We start from the raw sequence: 27,116 nt of genomic DNA, 5'->3' as shown, positions 1-27,116 counted from the left end.
GGATGTAGAGTGGATCGAAAAAGTATAAGCGGCACTTGTCAGTTCCTAGGTAGATCCCTTGTTTCTTGGTTTAGTAAGAAGCAAAATTCGGTCGCCTTATCCACTACAGAGGCCGAATATATTGCTGTAGGAGCTTGTTGTGCACAAGTCCTTTGGATGAAGAACACCTTGGAAGACTATTATCTCATCTTTAAATGTGTTCCAATCTATTGTGATAACACTAGTGCTATCAATCTAACCAAGAACCCTATTCAACACTCTAGAACAAAGCATATAGAGATAAGACATCATTTTCTTAGAGATAATTCACAGAAAGGTGACATATCAATTGAATACATTCACACTGATGCTCAACTTGCTGACATATTCACTAAACCCCTAAGTGAAGAGAGATTTTGTAATCTTAGGAGTGGTTTGAATATGTGGTCACTTCAACAGGTAAAAGAATTTTGAACTGGCATGCATATACATATACTCTATATATTTGAATGATTGTGTATTATGGAAAGCATGGTCATGATGTCAACTTAACCTTAAAAGCTACTCAATTTGTACTCTTAGTTCTCTTACCCGAAAGATGGAGAGTGTACACTCACATTCTAATTAAGACATCTAATCATTAGGCCTCATGCCTCATCAAGACTATGATCATGTCTATTTGTTCTCTTAATACTATATGTATCTAGGCATGTATTCTAAAAAAAAGGGGAGGGGGGGAGAAACCGGCTTTTATAAACCAAAATAAATAAATATATATATATATACACACACACAAAAAAAGGGGGATTTTCTGTGTTTTTATCATTCCCCATTCTTTTTTATGTGACGAACGGGAGAGAAGAATGGCAAATTGCTTATGTATGCATGTGTGTTCTCACACTTTTATGTTCCATGCATATGCTTTCCTTAGCCACCATGTTAGCTCTACATATGCTTATCTTGTGCTCATTGTCATTTGTTCAAAATGGATTCATAAATCTTTTAATCTTCACATTTATGATAAGCATATATTGAGGAGGAGGCAAAATTTGTATAAATGTGTTATCAAGGGGGAGCCTCCAACCCCATAATCAATTTAGGCTTGTCATCATAAAAAAGGGGAAGAATGTAAGCCTAAGGGTACATCCCTATCTTGTTTTGATGATCAACAAACCCAAATTGATGGTAGTTTGTTAATGGTTGTTCAAGTGTTGTGATTAAGACAGGGTTCATTCATGTCAACACTTGAAGCAAGAAAAACAAGGCTATTCTTGGAGAAAGTCAAGTCTTAGTGGTTTCCCTTCAAGCCATATGGTATCTTGAAGAATCAAGGGATCCACAAGTGCAAGAACATGTTTGAAGACTATCTCAAGACAAGGAGAAGATCGTGCAAGCGCAAAACAAGATTGAAGATCAAGAAGACCCAAGGTTGTAGTTAGTAGAATGCATGAGAGTCCTCTTGGCAATTTGTGTTTGCATGTTTTAATGCTTTCAAATCATCTTTAAAACCATTTTTCTAGGTGCATAAATGTATTTGAAAACACATGTTTAAAGCCCAAAGACCATGGCCCAAAAGCTCCTGGGTTTTGAAGTTAAAAATAGATTTTCACTCAGGGCCGGTCGACCGGGGCATCCCAGGCGACCGCGAGATGCTTACTGGAATTCAAAGACATCTCAAAACTTATCGGGCCGGTTGACCGAATTGATGCATTTCTGGAAATTCAAAAAACATCCAGATGGGTATCAGAGGTCGACCGTCAACCCCTCGGTCGACCGCAAAAAGTTTATTAGGCAAAATAAATTTTAGAAACAGTAAGCCCATGGCGGGCGACCGCGAAGGTCCGGTTGACCGCGTAACCCTTTTTCAAGCCAAAATATTTCTAAGCAGTACGCTATCGGCTGGCGACTGCGACTACCTCGGTCGACCGCAGAGAAAAAGATTTTTAAAATAAAAAAGGCCGCCCGATAAGGGCTCGGTAAACCGCAGCGGACTTGCAAAATAGACGTTGGGGTGTACAGTGGGTAGGTGCAACCACCCAGTTTTATTACAGTTTTGCCCTTGTTCTCTCCCAAATGAACTAGGGCTATTTAAACCCCATCAAATACTTTCTCTAAACACCTTTTGAATATTTGAATATCAAACCCAAAAGGATTCTTCTTCAAATCTCTTGAGCATTTAAACTTGCATTTACTTCTTGTCAAGAGGTTCTCCTTAAGCATTTAGTTTTAATCATTGGGAGTCTTGTGAGCTTTGAGAGTTGTATACGCCTATAAAAGGCTTGAGTGTTCTTCATTTTCCCTTATTCTTCCCTTCATATGTATGTGAGATTGTAAAGAGGAGTTTCTTGCTTCAAGACCGAGTGCAACGAAGAAGAACATCTTTGGAGGTGGATTTGTAATACAATGATGTGTTCCCTTGTGTAGGTGGTGAATGTGTATACGCTTTGTGAGACGGCGTCAAGGAGTCTCACCATAGTGGAGAAAATCCCAAGGAAATGCGAAGTACTTGGGTAGTGGAGTAGGTCAAGTTATGACCGAACCACTATAAATCATCGTGTGGTCTCCTTACTCTTCCTCCTCTCTCTTGTGGTGTTGGTAATCTCTTTCCCTTTTATTTTTAATATAATTTGAACAAGGGTTAGAACTAATTAGGCCAAACTCACTTGCCCTAGCTTTTCAAATAGAAAATTTTGAAAACACCAATTCACCCCCCTCTTGGTTGTTGCCCTTCGGGATTTCAGCTATATATCTGTAGGATCGTGGAGCTTCCAACTATCTCAAAACCAATTGGTGATGGGAAAGGCACAACCATTATCTTTATTGAGTAGAACCATCGCGGTGTTGGGGACACATAGGCCTAGGACCATGCGGCCAACCTCCAATATGGGTCCTACCGCCCAAGCCCAAGCCTAGGACCACGTAGCCAAACTCCAATCTAGGTCCCGATGGGCATTGTTGGCACACAAGCCTAGAGCACGCAGCCAACCTCCAATCTGGGTCTAGCGCCCAAGCAAACAACCCCCCTCTCCTCATCAATGACCCTGGGGATACTCAAACTCGCGACCTGCTATTATACTAGATCTTAGCACTATCAACAATCCCAAAACCAATTGGCGATGGGGAAAGGCACAACATTATCTTTATTGAGTAGCACCATCACGGTGTTGGGGGGCACAAAGGCCTAGGACCACGTGGCCAACCTCCGGTCTGGATCCTAGCGCCCAAGCCCAAGCATAGGATCACGCGGCCAAACTCTGATCTGGGATCCCAAGGGGCATTGTTGGCACACATGTCTAGACCATGTGGCGAACCTCTGATCCTCCAAGGCCCTGTTTGGATTGCAAGAATTTTCTGGAAAAATTTAGAAAGGAAAAACTTTTCCAAAGCTTCCTGTTTTTCAATTAATTGGTTTCACAAGAAAAAAGATAACTTGAACCAACCCTGTTATAACTTTTATATAGATGGGCCTTTAATTTATGAAGACATCCCTCTAAGCATAGTATAGCCATATTGTTTCCCTCTAAATACTGAAAGTGAATTTTTTTTTTCACAATACAAACAAATGAAAGATTTTAGATCATCAGCCAAATTCTCCACAAGTGCTCTTTTTCCCGTAGTTGTGATTGATAGTAACTAAAACGAGGGAGGTGCAATCGGGAGCTTCTAGAGGTCACTTACTCACTTGTATATGGGGCATTCGCCGCATTCCCCATCCGGGAAGTGCATCTGTGATCTTCTCTGATTTAATTTTTAATGAATTAAAAAAACACAAGGGGGTGTAAATATCAACTGCCATCAATTTAGATGGAATACTTTTTCTTCTACTCCAGCATTATTGAACTTATAAAACAGAGTAGTTCGGAAAATGGAATGTGGACAAACATACCATGTGAGCAGTTGACAGGAAATTAAACCCCCTCCAGAGCAAGCCACATAAATCCAAGACTACTATTCACCTCTGTCTACGATATAAAAACTACACTACATTTTTGTGTCTAACACAGACAAACCAGAAAAAGAAGAGGATGTCGACATCACCTCTTCCATATCCGAAAACCACCTCCTCCCCTTCCTCAATAATCATTCAACTTCCCACCTCAAAGCAACCTCTCTGTTTTTTCTCAACAAATCCCTCCAATTCTCAACCTTCCTCTCATCTCCTTTCCCGTTCCTCTTTTCCCTTGAAAATATGACCCAAGTTTTCCGTTCCAAGTCCTGTGGATTCGATTATCCCCCAAGTAATGATGAAGAAAAAAATGATTATGATGATGAGCATTTTGCCAGTTCAATTTCTTCTCCTTTCCTCGTTTCTTCGAGTTTTGAGGATGAAAGGAGAGAGGGGAGTGGTAGAGAGAATCAGCAGTACCCAATCTTGGAGAATGTGGTGGCCGCGTTGAGGAAATCTTTGATTACTTGCAGTGTTGAGAGGGAGGATATTTGCTCAATGGATATCAGTTGGCCGACCGACGTTCGACATATCGCTCATGTTACATTCGATCGATTCCATGGATTTCTTGGTTTGCCTGTGGAATTCGAGCCCGAAGTTCCTAGGAAGGCCCCCAGTGCTAGGTTAGTATCTTGCTATTCTTCTTCTTCTTTTTTTTGTTTGAATTTTCAATTCTGCCTCTATTGGAAAGGAAAAATAATTCTAAAATCTCCTACATTTTTTAGAAATTGAAAATGTAAGTTGAATCAACCATATTCCATATTTACTCAGACAGCCCTGTTTGGATTGCAAGAAAAACGTTTCTAATGGAGAGTTTTTTCTTTGGAAATTTTCTTTCTTTCTATAAATTAGAGGAAAAATAAGAAATGATATGATTAAGGTTAAGTTGAGGGATATGGTCATAAATTGAAGGTCCCTCTATACAAAAATTGAAAGAATTGGTTCAAGTTATCTTTTATCACGTGTGAAAAAAATTAAGTAATTTTTGAAATATTTTTCCTTTCCAAACTTTTCCGGAAAATTCCTGCAATTCAAACAGGGGAGCATCAATTTATGATAATATCCCTCTAAATTAACCATAATCGTATTATTTCCCTCTAAATCTCGAAAAGAAAAAAAAATCCGAAGAAAACTTTTTCCATCATAAATGTTTTTTTTGTAATCCAAACAGTTAGTATTTACAATTTCTTGGTCCTCTTATCACTGTAAAAATTAGCTGTGTAGTAGAGAATTTTGCAGATTTTTTAGATCCTTTAGCTCTCGATATTGGCAGAGGACAGAAAGGGAAGGAACTATTGTTTTTCTTGAGTAATCTAAGCTGATAATCAAGTTTTTTCTTCAAATGACTATTACTTAAGTTGATATGTGAAGCAAATCCAGATACACCCACCCCTAAGACTTTCAGTAAAATGATGATTCAAAAGACAAAAAAAAAGACTTTAAGTGAAATTCTAGATTCCATACAGATCTTTCTGATATCTGAGAGTTTCATCATCATGTCACTTAGCTATGTAGGATGCAAAACCCTCATTAACATACTTGATGAAGGCTCTGGAATTGAGTGAAACACCCTTCTGTTAGAGTAAGCTAGTTGAAGTCGTTTAGGGATTCCTCATGAATCACCTTGCGCTCTCTCTACATTAATCAAACTTCCCATTTCTTAGCACCTTGAACCTCCGTAGACATAAACCTGGACAACTAGATGCATTAATATTTATATACTTTACATCTGATCCCTCATAAGATATATTTTTATATTTCTATATACATACATTAATGTAGCAATTTCCATAAGCGTCTTTCACTCAACACCATCGGTTAAAGATGTATTATATTGTTGTGGACAAGTTGCAACTTTAAGGCATCTACATGAGCATGATTTGAACTTCAGATCAAATCACAGTCAGACCTTGTATTCTGCCATTAAGTCCAGCACTTTAGAATGCACCACCCCCAGAATCATAGCATTTAGTCTCCAGTCCCACTATACAAACTCATATCCCCCTTACATGCACTGTGCGAAAAAATGTCATGAGGAGGCATGCCTTAAGATACTTGAATTTTCAAAGGCATCACACCAAGAAGTGATGAAGGAAACAATTTATTTTCAACCAGAGAAGATGAAAAGAACTTTTAAATCAGTAATGAGACAGCAATCCAGTACCCAAGTATGCCTCCAAATGTCACTTGACTATGTCAAGTTGTGCGCCAAAGCTTCCATGTCAAAAAATGGCAGTCCTCCAGTCCGAATATGTATGTGATTCCTTACTCTGGGGGCTGTTTCGAAGTTGAATGTAGTCATTGCAACAAGGCTCTTCTTGCTGAGTTAACACATGTTTATAATCCCTTGAGAGTTGTTAAGGGCATGAAATTGAATTTCTTGAAGATTTGGGCACATCGTGAAATCCATCTAATCATACTTTTAAATTTCGGCCGAAATCTGAAATTTCAGCCGAAATATTTCGGTTTTGGTTTGGAACAAAACCGAAAGTACATTGAATTGGATTTTTACATCATCTCCAGGGAATTTCCGAAATTTCGCTAGAACCGAAATTTCATTTTTCATGCTTATTTACAAAATCCTACCGAAATGTTAAAGGTTTCCACCAAAATTTAAGGATTTCCACCGAAATGGTCGAAATTTCCACCGAAATTTTATACATTTTGGAGGAAATTAAAAAAAATAAAAAAACAGAAATTTTTGTCATAGTTTTACATTATTTCGGCCGAAATTTCCACCGAAACCAAAATATTTCGATTTCGGTGATGGCCGAAACTAGCACCAAAACCGACACTAAAAACCTTGCATCTAATTTGATCTTAACTTGCATTACAGCTCTTTGATGATGCACTTGATCAGTGTTAATGAAAGTGATATGGTTCCCTTGGAGGATTAGGGACCGTGTGTAAAGGAATTGAACAGATATTTTTAGCTTTGACTACGATGAGTATCAAACTTCTTCCATTCTTAAAATCCAAAAGCTCCTTCATATCTTCCATAGGTGTGCAAAAAGTTTAGGAACAAATGTAACTTTATCAAGATATTGAAGAATATAGGATCTATCAGGAGAAATAGAAGTGAGACTGAATTAGTAGTTGTGACAAGCGATTTCCCACCATTACAAGCAAGAAATTGTTGGACTCCATTATATGCATGAAGATAATGAAGAGTTCGATGCAGTCTACTTATATGGTTGGTGGCACCATACTTGGTATACCATAATTGAGTTAATGAAATGGGCAGGTCTTGCCTAAAGGCTAGTTGCTGAAAGTGCAATGAAGATAGCGCTAGGTAGACCAAAAGACATCGTATCTTGAATCAGCTGGGTTTGGTTGATATGTCTTTTGTCCTACTTATGCAGGAGGTGTAACTCTGCATGACTAAGATGGAGAGAGGGTTAGGTTTCCCAATTAGTCTAGGTCTAGGAGTAGGCTAGGTGTCTGTTTCCTAGTTAGACAAAGGGGGGGGGGAGAGAGAGAGAGAGAGAGATCTACCTTTATAATCTGAAACGAAAAAGGCATAAGGTATTGAATACCTTATGAAAAGTGTGTGGTGAGAAGAACAACAAAACTATAGAAGGGGGTAGAGAGAAAGATTCATCTTGAGTTTTCTCATGTGGTGAGAAATTGGGAGAGGTTCTTTTGGTTTTCTCTTTTATGTCTATATTCTCGGTTGAGATGAAAGGAAAGGGTTGCGGTTTCCTGGTTTGGGCTAATCCCTTGTAATCCTAGCATTATTTTTTCTCATGGTGGAATATTGTGTTGTCCCATGTTAACGTAGGCATCTTGGCTGAATCTTGAATATCTTGTGCTTTTGTGTGTCTCTGCACTTTCTATTTCTTTGGCACGATCGGATTTAATTTTTCCCATCAGATTTCTCAACAAGTGGTATCATAGTCACGGTTGGAGTGATCGTCGGTCGTCGGTTGAGCCAAGGTTGGAGCCATCATGGGTGTCGTGGTTGGATCACGCTTACAGTGACCATCGAAGGCAGAAAGTTTGTTTGATAGATTCTTGTTCGAGATGGAGCTCCATAACTAGGTATTTATTATCTTGACATTTTCTAATTTTGGGAGGTTATTGTATGAGTCTATGATTGATTAGATTGATCGGTGTGTGGAAAAAGGTGTCCCTACTTGTCTTTTCCAGTTTTTCTATCTTGTGTGGAACGACAGAATTTAAACAGTGTGGTTTAGAGTTAAGGGTTGATTTAAAATGGCTGTAAAATCGAGTTCTACCCTGTTCAACATTGATAGGTTTGATGGAAAGGGTAGTTTCACTCTATGGTAGATGAGAAGCCGGAGAAGATGACGAATGCAGAATGGGAAGACATTGATTCAAAGGAAGTCATCACAATTCGATTGTTGTCTAGCTGAAACATCATGTTTAAGGTCATGGAAGGAGAATCAGCGTCTAAATTATAAGTGTAGTTAGATAAGCTTTACATGGTGAAAAGTTTGGCCAACAGTTTGTATTTGAAGTGGCAGTTGTATGGGCTGAAGATGCAAGAAGGCGAAAATCTTTTCGAGGATACAACTGTGTTCAATAGACCTATGGATAAGCTCTACAAGGTTGATAAAAAATTGAAGGAAGAAGACAAGGCCCCATATGCTTTTACCTTGCTTTCGAATTCGTTCGACAACCTGGTTATGACTCTATTGTATGGCAAAGTTACATTGAAGTTAGAGGTCACAACGTCGTTCTTATCTAATGAGATGCAATAGAAACCTGCTTTTGATGGGAATCAAGAGCATGGACTGGTTTTTCGTGGTGAAAATCAGAAAGGAATGTCGTTTGACAGGGGATCTATAAAAGGTAGGTTAAGATCCAGTGTCAGCGGAAAGGGTACTGAGTCCTGTAGCTCTTTTTCTGAAAATTAGTGGAACAGATCGTTGTGAAATCTTTCTAGAACTTGAAGATCTATGTGTGGTGAAGTCTCAGATGAGTATTAGAGAGGAGATTCGATGGAAGTTATCCAAGCAACTGAGCCTAAACAGCTGGCTGATGTGCCTTGACAGCAAGTTCAGAATAGTGAATTTTTGCTATCATGTGCTCCCAGATTTGCAATAGAAGTTTTAGACCTGATTGAATTGATTAGATCTGATCTTAATTCAATCTCTCCATGATATTATTGGTTTAGACCTCAGCAGAAATGAATGTGTTTGATGATGAAAAAACAAACAGACACAGGAAATTCAAGAACTTGAAATAAAACTAAAACAGAATTTCAGCTTAGGGGTGATTACATCCAAAAGAAGATACAAGAAGGAAATGGAAAGAGACTTACTCCAAGCTCTTCCAAATTCTCTTCTATTGAAGGAGTAAAATCTTCTCCCTTGAGCCAAAGGCTCTACAAGAACTCCAAACTCACTCTCAAAAGAATTCTACGCAAAAATGGAAAATTACAGCACTACATTGTCGATTTATAGGCACGAGAAGAAGTCGCTAGAAAGGGTGAGCTGTTGCTGGATGTGGGCCAGTTGTAAGTGGCTGAGGTGGCAAGGGAATTAGTGAGGAGACAGTTGTCTTCTTTGGCCATTTGGCCACCCACTTGCATGCCTGTGTGGCAGTCCATCTGCAACCCCTTCTCTTGTAGTTTCTTTCCTCTCTCTTACCCAACTGCCACTCAAATTCAAATACATCCATACAATACACATGTACAAACCTCAACACACAAATGAAAGAAAGAAAACTATATCCACCCTATGTTAAATGATGCCCATACTCCTTGGTCAGGACCGGCCCCACATCACCAAGGGCCTCATAGTTGATCATCATCATTACTTGATTCATAAGCTGAATTGAGTAAAATAGTCAAATTATAAGACTAGGTTTCTTTTGGCCATTTGACCATATGCTGTATAATTATATATCATTATGAACAGTAATTTTGAATCAATGAAGCATTGAATTGAGTTTAGACATCCTTCTCTTCTTGTCTTCACTACACATCTTTATTGGTGATCATCTTTGTGAGGTTTCTTTTACAGTATATTATTTTATTCATTGAAAGTTCTACATTACACTAATGGTTTTATGGGGTTGGACTCGGTTTGAGTTTCTCACATTGGATCAGGTTTTGCTTGATCATTTGTGAATTGGGCGTGGACAGATGTTAGACTAGGTTTGGGTTTCTTGCATTGGTTGAGGTTTTGTTTTGTTGAAGGAGAAGAGAAGAGTAGAGAGTAAAGAGAAAGAGTGAGTTGGGGTATTCTGCCCCTCACTTATGTATTTATCTAAAAGAGAAGAGTACATGTGATGTAGGACCGGGAAGAGAAATAGAAGAACGGGGATAAAATGAGAAGAAGAATAGAATAGGAGGAGAAGAATAGAAGAAGAGTAGGGCAAGAAGAAGACGAAATTAGGGGAGAAGAGAAGAAGAGTAGGGCAAGAAGAAGACGAAATTAGGGGAGAAGAGAAGAAGAGGGAAAGAATAGAAGGAGAATAGGGGAAGATGAGAAGAGAAGAAGAATAGAAGAGAAGACGAATAGGGGAAAAAGAGAATAAAAGAAGAAATCTGGGAGAGAAGAAGACAGGAAATTAGAGGAAGGAGAAGAAACCTGTAGAGGGGAGAAGCCAATCAATCTTTATTCAATAATCATCAAAGTTAACAATGAAGCTGCAAAGAAGCCCATAAATAGGCAGTTAACAACCTAAAAGATAGAAACCTACTAAAATAAGAATTCCTAAAATTAACATGGAAAATACAATCCTAGAAACTAATAACATGGAAATAAAAATACTAGAACCTAAATAATGCGGAAATAAATCCTAATATCTGCATCATTCTCCCCCGCTTGAAAAGAACTCACCCTCGAGTTCTAATCTGCATGGATCAAATAAGTAGACGACCCACTTAAGTAACATGAGTCGCAATCCTCCGAACTCTGGAATGCTGGACAACGCTCGTAATGACTGGGAAAGTGGTATGGAATACGGGCGTAGTAATACAGAAGAAATCATCCATGCAGAATCATAAAGACGCGAACCTCTCTTGACAATCAAATAAGCTGGGAAGATGGCAACGTACTCCTCATCGATCGGTGGGATCGGCATAACATCTATGGGCAATACGAATTCATGACCAGCCTCAATAAGGTGGTCATCCACTGGTATCACTTCTAGCGCAATGGAATCAACAACAAAGTCATCTGCTAGAATCGTATTTGGCATAGTGATATTTGGCTGAATCTTGAATATCTTGAAAGCTCTCAAGCCTCTAAGAGAATCACGGTTAGATAGACTAAGAATGAGAGACTCGCCAAATGAACAATATGACCCCTCAGGTCAAAGGACATGTAAAGGGTCCTGTCTGGTAGAATAGCTCAACTATCTCCTGTTGTAAGCCCAAGGGTTCCCATGGGTTCAATCATTCACCTTACCTTCTTGTTTTGATACTAGCAAATACAAATTGATTAGCATTGTCAGACTAATGGGTTGCTTTGGGATGTTGTGCTCTACACAGGAATTTGATATGTTATATCGCCATTACACAACTCAACACAACACATAGCTTGTGGATCCACACTCACATTGATCAAGAGCTTGCACCTACAATTGAGACATCCTCATTTGAAGATATTCAAGTCATGAAGCTCATCATGAAGATCCTACAAGTGTCAAGAAGAAGCTTGGAGATGAACATGCCTTGATGACTCCTCATGCACCTCTCAACATGATTTGAAGATTGGAGTAAGTCACAAGAGCCAAGACAAAGTTCAAGATGTTCACTCTCAAGATGAAGAAGTCTGAGGAAGTGTAAAAGAGCCAAAACATTCCAAGAAGACTCAATGGTATACACTATTAGAATGTATTTGGAGTCCTCTTGATTTTATGTTTAAATGCACTCTCAAAAGGTTTTCAAAATGGTTTTTATATTTAACATTTTTACATTTTTGAAAACTATCAACACACCTAGAAATGTGTTTGAAAACCTTGGACTTAAGCCCAAAGACCATAGCCCAAAAGCCCATAGTTTTTAAACTTAAAAATGAAATTTTACTCAGGGCCGGTCGACCGGGCTATGCCGGGCGACTGCGGGGATGCTAACTTGAATTCCAGGGCATCTCGAAATTTATCGGGCAGGTCGACCGGGGTAAGCCGGGCGACCGCGGATATGTTTCTGTTTTAGACAGAAACAATCCAGTATGGTGCGGGCGGTCGACCTCCATGGGTCCTGTCGACCTCGATAGTGTTTTTGAGCTGAATTTTTATTCAAACAGATTGCCCTCGCCATAGAGCCGGTCGACCGCGTCGGTATGAATTTTGAATTTCAAAAGAAGAGCCCAATAAGGGCGGGCGACCGCCGTGCCTCGGTCGACCGCTGCGGCTTGGAAATAGATCCGTTGGGGTTTTCGCAGGTTGGCTTTTTTTACCCTGTAATTTACAGTTTTACCACAAAACGGTCATATTTCCTTGTGGGCTATATACACACTATCTAAACCTTTCTAAACAACCTTTTTGGAAAAATCAAATCCTATCTTCCTGAATCTAAACTTTTATATGAAAGGTTAAACCTCTTTGAACTTGTATTTTTACATTATGTTAAGAGGATCTCCATAGGCTTTACATTTGTATCTATTCCTTGGAGTGTTTTTGAGCTTTGATTGTTTGTATTTGCCTTTAAGAGGCTTGAGAGCTTTCATTTCTTTCTTTCTTCCAATTTTTGTAAAGATGGTTTCTACGCTTCAATCCTATAGAAGAAGAAGCTTGTTTGAGGAGAGGGTTTCACGCTTCTGCCCTTGAGAAAGAAGAAGCTTGTGAGAGGGGTTTTACGCTTTGGCCCTTGAGAAAAGAAAAGCTTGGTTGTAAAGGGTTCTACGCTTCGGCCCACGAAAGGAGAAGCTTGATCATTGTAATTGGCTCATTGATCCGGCCATTTGAAGGAGGGTCGAGATAGTGGAACTCGTGCGTGGACGTGAAGTAGGTCTTGTGATAGACCGAACCACTATAAATCTCGTGTACATTGTCTCATTCTCTCTTCTCTCCTTTGTGCAAGATTGTGGTAATATCTTTTACTTGTCCATTCATTAATCAACAAGGGCTAGTCGTACTTTAAATTTCTAGGGCTTAAATAAATTGCAAATTGTAGAGATTTTTAATTAGACCCAATTCACCCCCCTCTTGGTTTGCCTGTTGGGATTTCATTTGGTATCAGAGCGAAGGCTCTTATATAGATTTTTTATCCAAAAATCTACAAGAGAAAGATTCGTGGCAACCATCTCTTTGTCGTTAAGTCCGTCCGGGTACGCCGAAGGTCAATCTTCAAATAGACCCCCATACTTTAATGGACTAAACTATGGATATTGGAAAATTAGAATATCTTTTTATCTTAAATCCATAGATTTTGATATGTGGGAACTAATTGTAGAAGGATATGTTGAACCTACCACGGAGAGGAAGAATTGGAGTGCTGCAGACAAGAAGAGGGCTTCATTGGATGCCAAGGGAGTGACACTATTGTTTTGTGCACTATCTCCCGAGGAATTCAATAGAGTCTCTAATTGTAAGACGGCAAGAGAAATTTGGACCACACTTAAGACAACCGATGAAGGGACAACTCAAGTTAAGAAATCAAAAGTTAATATGTTAATTAGTGACTTTGAATTTTTTGTAATGTATGAAAATGAGTCTATTTCCGATATGTCTACTCGTTTCACTAACATTTTTAATGAGTTGAGTGGATTAGGAAAGACTTATACAAATTACGAGTTGGTCCAAAGGCTTCTTCGATGCTTCCCGGACAATTGGGATCCAATCATTACGGTTATCGAGCAATCTAAAGATTTGGATACCCTTAGACTTGATGACCTCATGGGAAACCTCATTACCCATGAGATGAAGATGAAGATGAAGAAGAGAGAAGGAAAAAGACAAGGCAAAATGGAAGAAACAAGGAAGAGAGAGTAGCCTTCAAGGCAAAGGTTGATAGTGAGGAAGACGAGAGTGACAAAGAGTCAAATCTTGAGGATTTGGCTAAAGCACTGGATCTCCTCACCAAGAAGATGAACAAGCTTGGGAGATTGAACTGAAAGAATAGATATGGTAGAAGAAGCAACTCCCCAAGAAGACAAGAAGATGATGATTCCGTCCAATGCTATGAATGTGGGAAAGCCGGACACTTTCGCCCGGAGTGCCCGTATCTTAAAAAGGACGAGACTAGAAGAAAAAGGAAAGAGGACAAGAAAAAGAAGAGCTTTAGCGCAAATTGGGATGGCTTGAGTGACTCATCCAAAAGCAACTCAAGTGAGGATGAGAAGTCCAACTTTGTATGCTACATGGCAATCGATCCGTCCCGACTCAATGTAAGTCAAATTTTAGATTCCTTCCTTGAAAGTGATAGTGATAATGGTAGTGAAAATGATAGTGATATAGGAAAACCTACCATAGAAGAATTAATTGAAGTTTGTGAAGAAGCTAAAGAAGCTTTACTTCTTGTAGTTTCCAAAAGCCAAAAATTCAAAAAGTCTCTTGAAAAGGTAACAAAGGATTTTGGGAACTTGAAAAATGAACTTGATTCGAAAATCTCCTAAAATGATAAATTAATTATGGAAAACCATTTATTGAGTGGAAAATGTGAATCTTATTTGCAAATTTAATCATTTGAAGGAAGAAAATGAAAAGCTTTGCAATGATATTGACAAGTTGTGTTTGGAGAATAAGAACCTAAAATGTGATTATGGTAATCTTACTCTCAAACATTCTTGTGGCAAGAACAAAATTAATGATATCTTAGAAAGTAAAATTTCTTTTGGAAAGAGTGGTCTCGGTTACCAAAATTCCCAAAAGAAAGTTGCTTACAAAAATAAGTTTGTCGAGTCCAAAGCTTCATATGCTAGCTATTCTCATGTTTATACTCATGTTAGTACAAGCATCTTCATCCCTACATGTCACTATTGTGGTGTACGTGGACATTTCAACTATGCATGTAGATTTAGAAGATTATCTCACCACGTTTGGGTGAGAAAAGACAAGTCTTGTGAAACTAACATAGATGGACCCAAAAATGTTTGGGTACCTAAAACTAAGACTTGATCATTTATCTTGTAGGGTGTGCTTAAATGAAATATCTTTTTGAAAATAATTCTTAAATGCATGTGTATGCTAAATTATTTCATAATCTCAATTTTTAGAAATCATGCAATTTTGTAGCCCAAGGGTTCTTCTTTACCTATTCTCATTGCTATCCCTTGAGGACTATGTTTGGACATCTCTTAGACGCATCCATTGTATGAGTCATTAACTAAGGAGGAGTTTTAAAGGTATATATGTCCCATTTTGGTTTTATCATGTGGCACCTCATGTGTTCAACATCTACCCTTGATAAGTTTCAAATGTTGAGCCTTAACTTGCAATTTCATTGAAACTCATTCATAGGAACCTAATTCAGTTGATTAATTCTTTATCCTATATATCTTTATGCTTATCATGTATTTTTGAAGATATACACATCTATTTCCATGATGAGTTTGTCCAAGATAAGCTATAATTGTCATATCTCTAGCTATCTTGTTTGTCATGCCATACAACATAGGTTTCACCTAGGGTCAATGACAAATTCATAAGGGGAGAGCTAAATGGTTATATATTTACACTTATATGGACCAATGTGCTATGCTCATATGGTTTATTACCCCAATTCTTATGCTTAACTTGCGAATCATTCGATAAAAAAAAAAAAAAAAAAACTGCTTATCATGCATTATCTTTTTTTTTATTATTTCTTTTTTATACGCATTCTAAGAGCTTAAATGTATTATCATGTACAAGGCACATAGCTTAGCAAAGCTATTATTCATCTTGACACCCCACTTGCACTTTCACTTATTTATCCCTACCATTTTGCTGTTGCCAAAAAGGGGGGAGAATTTTCGGAATTGATTAGGTAGTCCAATTGTATATGCACCATATGTTTTACAGTCATTAATTATATTTGTGTATATAGTAAGGGGGAGCTATGCTCTATTGTGTATATCATATCATGCTTATACATCTATTGGTTGATATCTCCTTCCTCCCTAATAAATTTGTTTGCCATCATAAAAAAAGGGGAGAATGTAAGCCTAAGGGTTCCCATGGGTTCAATCATTCACCTTACCTTCTTGTTTTGATGCTAGCAAACACAAATTGATTAGTATTGTCAGATTAATGTGTTGTTTCGAGATGTTGTGCTCTACACAGGAATTTGATATGTTATATCGCCATTACACAACTCAACACAACACATGGCTTGTGGATCCACACTCACATTGATCAAGAGCTTGCACCTACAATTGAGACATCCTCATTTGAAGATGTTCAAGTCATGAAGCTCATCATGAAGATCCTACAAGTTCCCAACAAGTGTCAAGAAGAAGCTTGGAGATGAACATGCCTTGATGACTCATTCACCTCTCAACATGATTTGAAGATTGGAGGAAGTCACAAGAGCCAAGACAAAGTTCAAGATGTTCACTCTCAAGATGAAGAAGTCTGAGGAAGTGCAAAGGAGCCAAGACATTCCAAGAAGACTCAATGGTATACACTATTATAATGTATTTGGAGTCCTCTTGATTTTATGTTTAAATGCACTCTCCAAAGGTTTTCAAAATGGTTTTCATGCTTAACATTTTACATCCTTGAAAACCATCAACACACACCTAGAAATGTGTTTGAAAACCTTGGACTTAAGCCCAAAAGCCCCTGGTTTTTAAAGTTGAAAATGGAATTTTACTCAGAGCCGGTCGACCGAGCTATGCCAGGCGAGCGCGGGATGCTAACTGAAATTCCTAGGCATTTCGAAATTTATCAGGACGGTCGACCGGGGTAATCGGGGCGACCGCGGATACGTTTCTGTTTTTGACAGAAACAATCCAGTATGGTGTGGGCAGTCGACCATCATGGGTCCGGTCGACCTCGATAGTGTTTTTGAGCCGAATTTTTATTCAAACAGATTGCCCTTGCCGGGCGCCCGACATAGGGCCGGTCTACCGCGCCGGTATGAATTTTAAATTCCAAAAGAAGAGCCCGATAAGGGTGCCTCGGTCGACCGCTATGGCTTGGAAGTAGATCTGTTGGGGCTTTCGCAGGTTGACTTTTTCAACCCTATAATTTACAGTTTTACCCCCAAACGGTCATATTTCCTTGTGGGCTATATATATACTATCTAAACCTTTCTAAACAACCTTTTTGGAAAGATCAAATCCTATCTTCTTTAACCTAAACTTTTATATGAAAGGTTAAACTTCTTTGAACTTGTATTTTTACATTATATCAAGAGGATCTCCATAGGCTTTACATTCTTATCTATTCCTTGGAGTGTTTGTGACCTTTGATTGTTTGTACTTGCCTTTAAGAGGCTTGAGAGCTTTCATTTCTTTCTTTTTTCCAATTTTTGTAAATAAGGTTTCTATGATTCAACCCTATAGAAGAAGAAGCTTGTTTGAGGAGAGGGTTTCATGCTTCGGCCCTTGAGAAAGGAGAAGCTTATGAGAGGGGTTTTACGCTTTTGCCCTTGAGAAAAGAAAAAGTTTAGTGGTAAAGGGTTCTACGCTTCGGCCCACGAAAGGAGAAGCTTGATCATTGTAATTGGCTCATTGATCCGGCCATTTGAAGGAGGATCGAGATAGTGGAACTCGTGCATGGACGTGAAGAGTGGAGTAGGTGTTGTGATAGACCGAACCACTATAAATCTCGTGACATTGTCTCATTCTCTTCTCTCCATTGTGTAAGATTGCGGTAATATCTTTTACTTGTTCATTCATTAATCAACAAGGGCTAGTCGCACTTTAAATTTCTCGGGCTTAAACAAATTGCAAATTGTAGAGATTTTTAATTGGACCCAATTCACCCCCCCTCTTGGTTTGCCTATTGGGATTTCACTTGTCCACAAGCTATTCTAATGTTATCCCATTCACTACGTAATCTCATTGTCATACCCATTCTATCTTGCTTAGGGTCCACTACCCGAGTGATTGAGATAAGTCACTCCACATCTCGTGCATGTTAGCAAGATTGATGCTAGTTGTATACAGAAAGAAATGTCCAACCTCAACCCCAACTAGGAACTATTATGCTACGTTTGGTTGTTGGAATTCTTTTAATTCTTGAGACTTTTGTGGAATTTCCACAAGAAACCCACGTTTGGTTGGTGTGCCCAAAATAATCCAAGGAACCAAAATAACGCCGCACGAAACCCCAGGAAGGAAAAAAAAACTCCCAGGGACCAAAAATAAGCTTGTGGAAGATTTTTTTTCTTCCCAACAGTTGAAACAACCAAACAAAGCATTTTTTTCCCACCATAGTCCGGTCAACCAAACATGAGATTTTTATTTTACCGGGATACTTCCAGGGAGGTTTTTTTTCCCACAATCTCCCATAAAGTTTTTTGTTCCACAAAAATCCCAAGAACCAAAAAAATTCTGACAACCAAACGGAGGTCTACAAAGAACCAGAATCCCATATCTCCTTGCTCCCTAGGATCTGTGAATCCATGAGCATGGGTTTCCTACTTTGCTACCTAAGGACAAATACGTGCCAATAACAAGTAGCATGTCCCACATATTTAATTTATAGTTACCCATTAATAGTCATGAAAAGAAACTTCTATTGATTAACATGTGAAATATATTGAGTTTTAGGGCACCTACTCTAACACCAGGACCACGGCTGCCACCAAAATCGGGGGCACCACCGCGAGTGCTACGCCCTCGACCACGGCAAAAGCTACCACCACCGCAGATAGAACGATCACCAGGCTCATAAGCAGCAAGGGCAGATCCATCACTAGAGACGGTTTAAGTAGAATCACCGGCAAGGCACTGCTGGGCGCGAAGTTTACCTCCATGAGAGTGGGTCATAGAGCTGGAGCCGAAGATCTTCTGACGGAGATGTAGAAATCCAAGGTCCAAGCCCTCGAGAACGTGAGCAACTCGAAGTTGGTTGAGCTGTCGGGCAGCCGCAGCCAAATCAGTCGTAAGGGACATAAACATGTCGAGCTGTTGATAGAGGGAGACAAACTGACTGTAATATGCAGAGAGATCTGTCACCACATCGGAGGTGCATCCACTCTGAATTGGTGGCACAAATGCGGGCGAGGTTGTCAACCCCAGAATAGAGGATAGCTGTGTGGTCCCAGATATGTCACCATCTTACAGTTGAGATAATTGGACCCGTCTAACTTAACTGTAGTCATTGGGGGAAATGAAGTCTCCACAAATGGAGCATAAGAAGACAAAGAGGGGACCGAAGGTGGAGGAGTAGGAGGGGCCTCATGAGAGGAACCGAGAGAGGGATCCTCAATAAAGGGAGGATCCATGAAGACAAATGGAGAAGGCTACACTCTACCACAACAATGGCAAGGTAAGGGATAAAAAAAGGAGAAGAACACTACACAAGTCCAAGGAGAAGGCCGCGGCCCCGATGGAGATGAAGAGAGCAAGTAGACATGATAGGGCTTGCCGGATGTGGTGGGAGAGGGGCGTCAGGGAGATTGGGGTTGGGGCAAGAGTAGAGGAGGGGGTTTTTGGTGGAAATAGGGTGAGGGTGGTATGAAGGGGAGAGAAGCAAGGAGGATCTTCAATTGTGGTCCCTAGGGAATTACAACCGCAGGGCTCTAATACCATGTTGAAGGAGAAGAGAAGAGGAGAGTAAAGAGAGAGTGCGTTGAGGTATTCTCCTCCTCACTTATGTATTTATATAAAAGAGAAGAGTACATGGACTGAAGTGCTCTTAGGCACATATACACCTTCTAACATGTTTCATCAATTGTGAATTGGGTGTTGGTGGATGCAACTTCAACGTAACTCGGGTTTGTTAGGTTGGGGTCTTTAGCACTTAGTTTGGATTTGTTTAGACCCCAACTGGACCCATTCCTACCCTTACAAAATCTGCATGCATTGACCTCAAACTATTGCAATGACCTTCCACTGCGGTTCGTCATTGACAAACTTATCAGCATACAATGGTGCACATCTATAATGAGCTCCTAGATGTGCTAGTTTCGTTCAAAACTTCTTGGATAGACGTTCATCCACATCTGAATTTATATGTGATATTTGGACCTTCATTTCACTCTGTTTGGTTACAAAGATGTTATGTAAATCCAAGGGTGGTCCCAAATTGGCAACTAATGAGGAGGTGAAATTTAGGTTGCTAACAAGTTTTAACCTTTTTAAAACTCAAACCCAAATTTAGAAGATTAAGAGATCAAGATGAAATTCAAGCACACAAGTTAAATCTAAAGGTGCAATGCAAAATAAAGAGCTAGAGTTCAAGAGAGAGTGCACCCGAGATTTAAAGTGGTTCGGTCCTCAAACGCGAGGCCTACTCCACTCCACCAACCAAACCCGTTGATGGCTTCACTATGTGATCTTCTTAACTTCGGCGAAGATCAATGCCGATTACAAAATTCCAACCGCCTTTAACCTTGGTGGCGATCTTCACCACGGAGAGTGGGCTACTCTTCTCCGAACACTCGCCCAATACAAAGTTCTTGATAAGAAAGAAAGAATAAAAAAATCCCTCACAAGGGTTTACAAGAAGTAGAAGATGTACAAATTTAGCCTATGATCCAAATCCTAATCTCAGAAGATGAGAGGCACAAATAAGCTTTGATTCACTCTTTGAATGTTCAAGTAAAGTTTAAGAGTGTTAGGATTGATATTTGGTATGTTAGGAATACCCATATTTATAAGAAAACCAAAATATGACCGTTCAGTGGCATTGTTGTAATTCCTGAAAAATTCCCAACGGCTAAAAATCCGACCGTTATAGTGTTCTTGGAGTTCCGAGAATACAAACAGAAGTTGGAAAATGTCTACTGGACCATTTCTCGGAACTCCGAGGAATCTCTCGGAGTTCCGAGCTCGGAGCTCCGAGAATTCTCTCGGAGTTCCGAGAAGCCTATATTGAGCAGATTTTCACTTCTTGTTTTTAGGCTTCCAACTTTACACCAACTTGGGATTGTTATGAGGGTTCCAAAGTGTTGAAACACCACAAGTACAATCACTTATACATTTAGGGTGTGTGAGATTAACTTAATTATGCCTCTTAAGATCTAAAAACTAAGATTAGATCTTATACATTCTAATATGACTTTGATCTTCGATGGATTCTTCAAGTCTTCAATTGTCTTGGATCTCCGATGTCTTTGGCCTTCATAAGCGGTTCAATACGAGCTTCTTTGGCCTCAATCCAAGCAATCTTGTCTTAGCACCAATGTGATCTAAAACTTAGACAATCAAACACATTAGTGATCATAAATCACTTGTGTATTGGAATCATTAAAATAAGATGGGAATGCCAAGGTGGAAACCATTGGGCTTACATGTTACGTATTGGCCACCTAGAAATTTCAAAGCAGATTCCATATTGTTTATCATATATCATAGCCAGATACGGATATGTGGCTCAAATATGTGGGGCGGAGGCATTTTTTTAAAATCTAGAACAAGATGTTTGTACGGGTATCATATCTATGTGATACAACATAAGACATTCTGTATGTAAAAAAAATAAAATTCAATTAGTATATTCATTGTTGCATCTCCAAGACTCACATTGTCAAAGTTTAAAATTGCAATATTCTATACTAACAATCAATATTCATGCTATCTAAAAAAAAAAACAATCAATGTACATGAAAGTCAATTTGACAAGTCATATTTTTGAAGCATGTTGATTGATTTGGTAAATATAAGTATCCATCATAGTTCATCACCTGTATGAAAATGTATGACTGATTATTTCATGATTTTGGAAGAATAACATGATTTCCCATTAGCCATTCAAAAAAAAAAAAAACATTATTTCCTGTTTCCGCTACCCTCTTCTGCTCTAATTGGTACTTGTTTTTCAGGTTAGTTGACTGTTCTTTTAGGGGCCGTTTGGATACGCGGATTTTAGAATCTTGGATTTCCTCAAAATCGTAGGTGGGATACGAGAGAAGGAGACCAGCCAACGTTTTCTGATTTCTCGCCCTTCTTTCCGTTAGCAAGTGAGTAGGAGATCATCCCATGTTTTCAGGTTTTAGAAATCTCAGGATGGGGGAGAGATTTCTAAAACCTAGATTTATTACTTAAAATCCAAGATCCTAAAGAGAAGCGAAACGGACCGTCTCCTCCTCTTTTCTCCCATCTACGAATTTGAGGAAATCCAAGATTCTAAAATTCGCGTATCCAAACGGCCCCTTATTGTTATCTGACTGCTCAGTTGAATCCTCTCCTGTTATTTATTATTCAATTTTATGGTTTCATTGTTTTCTTCTATATTTCCTTGGTTGCATTGCATTTTTTGACTTGACATAGTAGTATTCCATTTGGATTTTCATCCTTTTGTCTTGCATGCTTGGAAAAAAAGATGTGATGACCCTGATTCCAGCTCTTTTGTGACAATTTTGAAGAGTTTAACAATGTCAGTTAACATTTTATGCAGTGCTAGTGTATTTGGGGTCTCTGCAAAGTCTATGCAATGTTCGTATGATCATAGGGGGAACAGTGTGCCAACAATTCTGCTCTTGATGCAAAGGCGCTTGTATTCACAAGGAGGCCTTCAAGTATGTTTCTGTTTGTTCTGCGCCGATAATAACTATCTTCCTCATCTTTAAAAAGGAATAACAAAAGAAGTTTACTGTCATAAGTATTCTGCAGATCTTTATGTTGTTTTTATAATCATACATGTTGTGTTTGAAGGCAGAAGGGATCTTTAGAATTAATGCAGAAAATGGCCAAGAGGAGTATGTCAGAGACCAGCTTAATAAGGGAATCTTACCACATGGAATTGATTTGCATTGTCTGGCCGGTTTGATTAAGGTAGCAATTCAAATCTTATATTCTAGTCACTGTGCTGATCTAGGTTTTCAACTTGTCTACTTTTCATCATAGTTGCTCTAATGTCTTCTTTAATTCTGCGTATATTCTTTATGAACACTTGTTATTAATTCTTTAGAATGATAAGAGAAGTTTCCTCTAATATCAATTGATGTTATGTAATGCATTTTCCCAATGACAAGAAAATGCACTATGCACACTGTTATCACTCAATTAAATTCACTTTTCTGGTCAGAATAAACTTCCATTCTTTATATGCAAAACGTGTCATAATAAACCTGCACTTTTCTGGTCAGAATAAACTTTCATTCTTTACGTGCAAAATGTGTTATAAATTATAATAAACCTCATAAACTGCATATTTATTGAAATAATCTATGCTGTATAGACAATCCTTCAAATGTTTGGCTTTATACAATTGTTAATGGCTTGGTATTATGGTGTTGCCAAACAGCTGACATGTTTATAATTAATGCTTATATCAGTAGAAGCTTTAATGCATCTGTTCAGGTGGTAGTATTAGGTTCAGGTTTTCCTTATGCTGGCTTTTAAGGCATAAATTGTCGTGGCAAAGATTTTGGTGACTAAAGTCTCAATGCTGGCTGTTGCAACATATAGAATCCTGCATAGATCAATGATCGTAGGTTATGCTGATTGGTTTACCATATTGCCAAAAGTCTTGGAACACAAAAGGAAGCTTACCTTAATGAACTTCCCAATCGTCACAAATTGCTGATTTGTTAGAAAATTGGGAAAAGGATTTAGTAGCTGACTATTATGTTGGATATGCAAGCGAGCTATGGAGCTGGGCTCCTTTCCTCTGAATATGGCACATATTACCTTAGTTTGGGAAGGATATATCTTGTTGATCCATTCCATGAACTATCCAGGTTTCTTGTCATGTCAGCCACTGTACGTTGGACCTCTAGAAGTGTCCAAGTATCATACGTGTGTTCACATCAGTTAACTAACCATGACAGCTGCAGAGCTTTAACTTCCCCGATTGGTAAAAATCTGGTTCTGTATCATTCAAAAACAAAACAATCTGGTTCTCCAATCCTAAAACCCTTTTCCAGGGATTGGATTTTGTTCCCAAAATGCCTTTTATCATTAGGGTTTATGGCCTGTTCATCTATGCAATTGTTTATTGCTGCATTCGCTCTCACCAGGGGTACGAACAATCCATTGCTACTGCTTAACTGCCAAAACATATATATTAACTAGCTTTAATGCATAAAACTTTTGTTGGAGGATAGCTGATAATTTTAGAAAAAAAATACAGTCAACAAATAGAAGAATAAGAATTGAGAAGGGTTTGGTCCTTCAAAGAATATCTTAAGAAGGAAAGACTGAAATATTTTGAAAAATTTAGTTTCTTTCTATAAAACCCCTCGCCCTGAATGTTGAGGTATAAATGATTAAATAACGCCAACAGCTAAAACTTTTGGAGTAATTGGTTGTTTTAACATGGTATCGGAGCTATTGCCTCATGGCAGGTCCTATTTTCAAAACACAACTCATTGATATTAAAAATCCACGTGTAAGGCCAACCCAAAAGAGGGGCCACAGGTGAGGGGGAGTCTTCATAGTATTAATGAATAAATAACGCCACCTCTTGCAGCTTAAGATTTTGAAGTAATTTGGTTGTTTCACACTGAATGTATCTTTTAATTTTGTCACATTCCCATCCACTAGTACTGTGGACCTGGTAAAAGTTCCTCTCCAAAATTAATAAACTATATTCCTTTCTGCATTAATTATTATTAAGAGGCATTAATAAAATCTATTACTTTCTACAAAAAATATATATTTTCTTTCTACACAACCTCCTTACCATGAATATATCATACAACCGTGCTTGACGGGCCACCAACACTGACCTGCTAAATATCCCACTTTTATCCGTAGGGGCGTGCTCTTTGGCTTAAACTCATGGGTGTGCTCCCCATTGACGCGAGTTCGAAGTCCCCCTCGCTTACACGATGCGCGTGGTTGACGAGTGATTGTGCGCATCCGTAGGGAATAATCCTGCCCCAAAAATTGGGGTGGGGACACCCAATGGCATCAAAACAAATATCCCACTTTTAAACTTCTCTATTCAGTTGCTTTCCTTGATTGTTACAATTCCATTATGCTGTTGTAGGCTTGGTTCAGAGAACTTCCAACAGGGGTACTGGACTCCCTAACACCAGATCAGATAATGCACTGCAACACAGAAGAAGAGTGTTCTCAACTTGTGAAGACTTTACCTCCGGAAGCAGCCGCATTGCTTGACTGGGCCGTCAATCTCATGGCAGATGTTGTGCAACACGAACATCATAACAAGATGAACGCACGTAACATTGCCATGGTCTTCGCACCCAACATGACTCAGGTTACTGAATGTTTATTGGCCAAATCGCATTGGATATTTTCTTAGGGTAAAGACTCCAAATAATTACTTGTATTTTTTTACCGTTTTACAGATGGTAGATCCTTTAACGGCACTGATCTATGCGGTGCATGTGATGAATTTTCTCAAGACATTGATCGTAAACACACTGAGAGAAAGGGAAGAGTCAGCTGCGGAGGCAATGTTGTGCTCTTCCTGCTCAGAATCTCCAAGTGACAAGGGTAATCTCTCAGCAAAGACGATGGAGCAAACCAGTAGTGGGTTAAATGAAGAAATAACAGATGCTTGTGTCGGTGAAGAGGCAGCCTTAAGCAAGTTCATACTGGGAACGAAAAACAGATCAAAAAGTGATGGCGAGGAAAGTTTTTCAAGCTTCCAAACAAGGTGCGAGGGTAAAGAGGAATGCAAACTTATTTCTGGGGACAGTCCACTGACCAGGCGTGATACGGACGGTTGAAAATGGGCGTAGAGGTGCGCATGGCGGCATGGATGTTGAAAATTTATTGGATAGGCAGAGTTTGAGAGGAGTGAGGAAGCTTTGCAACCACCCTGTGTTTCAGTGGATGTTGAAAGTTTGTTGGATAGGTTGAGTTTGAGAAAAGGAGTGATGAAGATTTGAAGCCACCCCTGTGTTTCAGCTGAGTAATCCAGTTAAGAAATCTTGAGATATTGGAATTGCTAATTCTATGGGAGGAGGAGAAGCTTGGGCATGAGATGTCAGGTAGAACACAGGTTTGTCTTACTCTGGTTGTTGAGGTCTTTGTTGGTAGGAGAAGATCGTTGTTGTGTCATTTAGATATCTGTGTTTGGCTACTTGATTTTAGAAATGTGGTAGGAATTATTGGCATAAATTTATAAAAAAGCGCTAACCCAAAGCTGAAGTGGACAAAAGTCAGCTTGACTTTTGTATGATTTTTTTTTTTTTTTGCTTGTAAGGATTAGTCTAATACGCCACTTACAAGGTGGATATACTCGTAAACAAGAGAAGAATAAGGGAATTAGGAGACGATTTTTAATTGCTGTTTTTTCAATAGAAAGTTATAATAGATTTTGTATTCTCCTAGATCCCTCACGTTACTTTTCCAATTGGAAAGAGTCCGGGCCAATCACTTTCTAAATAAAGAGATTTTATATGGTGGCCGATCTTTACATGTAAAGGTCGGAGAGAGAAAACCCCTCCCTTGATTTTTATCCATCCAAAGCCCCATTTTTTTACTTTTCCATGGGTCACAAATCAAGGTGGCAGGTTCTCTCTCTCTCTCTCTGCCCTTTTTGCTAACACTGTCGGCCACCATATAATTTCTCCTAAATAAAGTAACTAAAAGATAAATATAGATAACTACTAACATAAAATAAGATGTCTACTAAGATATGTTCGTATCATTTTCCTCGAGGTCTAAGATCTGGAAATCGTTGTTCCATGTCACGCCAATATTCCCATGTGGCGTCTTTCGAATAAGTGTTCGACCATTGAACAAGGACTTGAGTCACTGCACGATTTCCTTGCTTGACTATCTTCGGATCTAAGATTGCCATTGGCTCCAACCGGACTTACCCTCAATGTCCACTTGTGGAAGTTAAACTTGATTCACAGTCGAATGCCTCAACATCCTTTCCAAGAGCGAGACAAGAAAGACTGAATGAATTCGCAACGTATCCTTTCGACATCTCCATGTACACACCCGCATTTTGCCAAGCCTAGGGTATCACCTCATTCTGAAAGTATTTTCCCCATTGCCTGAGCCTATTTTCACCCTACGGTGTCCCAGGGCGTTCCAGAAATCTTTGAAAGAAGTCATAGAAGTTCGTGAATATTTTTCGAAAGTTGTTATTGTGGGAAGCTTCTAGGATTTCCCTCATTTCTAGGACTCTTGGTATCACAAGGGTAGTTTTGTCATTTCCATAAAAATACTTCTGAAATATTTTTTCGAGATTTTCTTTTTTGAATCTTCTTAAAATAATTAAATTTAAAGGTTAGATTCAAAGAAATTAA

At 38.9% G+C, this 27,116-nt stretch overlaps 1 pseudogene across 1 annotated transcript; it reads left to right on the top strand.

The window, feature by feature from the left end:
* The first annotated feature begins 3,867 nt into the window (after window positions 1-3,867).
* On the top strand, window positions 3,868-26,139 carry LOC143885352 (rho GTPase-activating protein 5-like; annotated as a pseudogene). Its single transcript, XR_013253226.1, has 5 exons — window positions 3,868-4,548; window positions 22,337-22,457; window positions 22,594-22,713; window positions 24,875-25,105; window positions 25,197-26,139. The product of XR_013253226.1 is annotated as a rho GTPase-activating protein 5-like (transcript).
* Window positions 26,140-27,116: the final 977 nt, after the last annotated feature.

The sequence above is a fragment of the Tasmannia lanceolata genome, unplaced genomic scaffold, assembly GCF_043159265.1.
Source record: "Tasmannia lanceolata isolate RefF3 unplaced genomic scaffold, GAP_Taslan_0.1 ptg000008l, whole genome shotgun sequence".
Lineage (NCBI taxonomy): Eukaryota > Viridiplantae > Streptophyta > Magnoliopsida > Canellales > Winteraceae > Tasmannia > Tasmannia lanceolata.
This window is presented reverse-complemented; position numbering and strand designations above follow the sequence as displayed.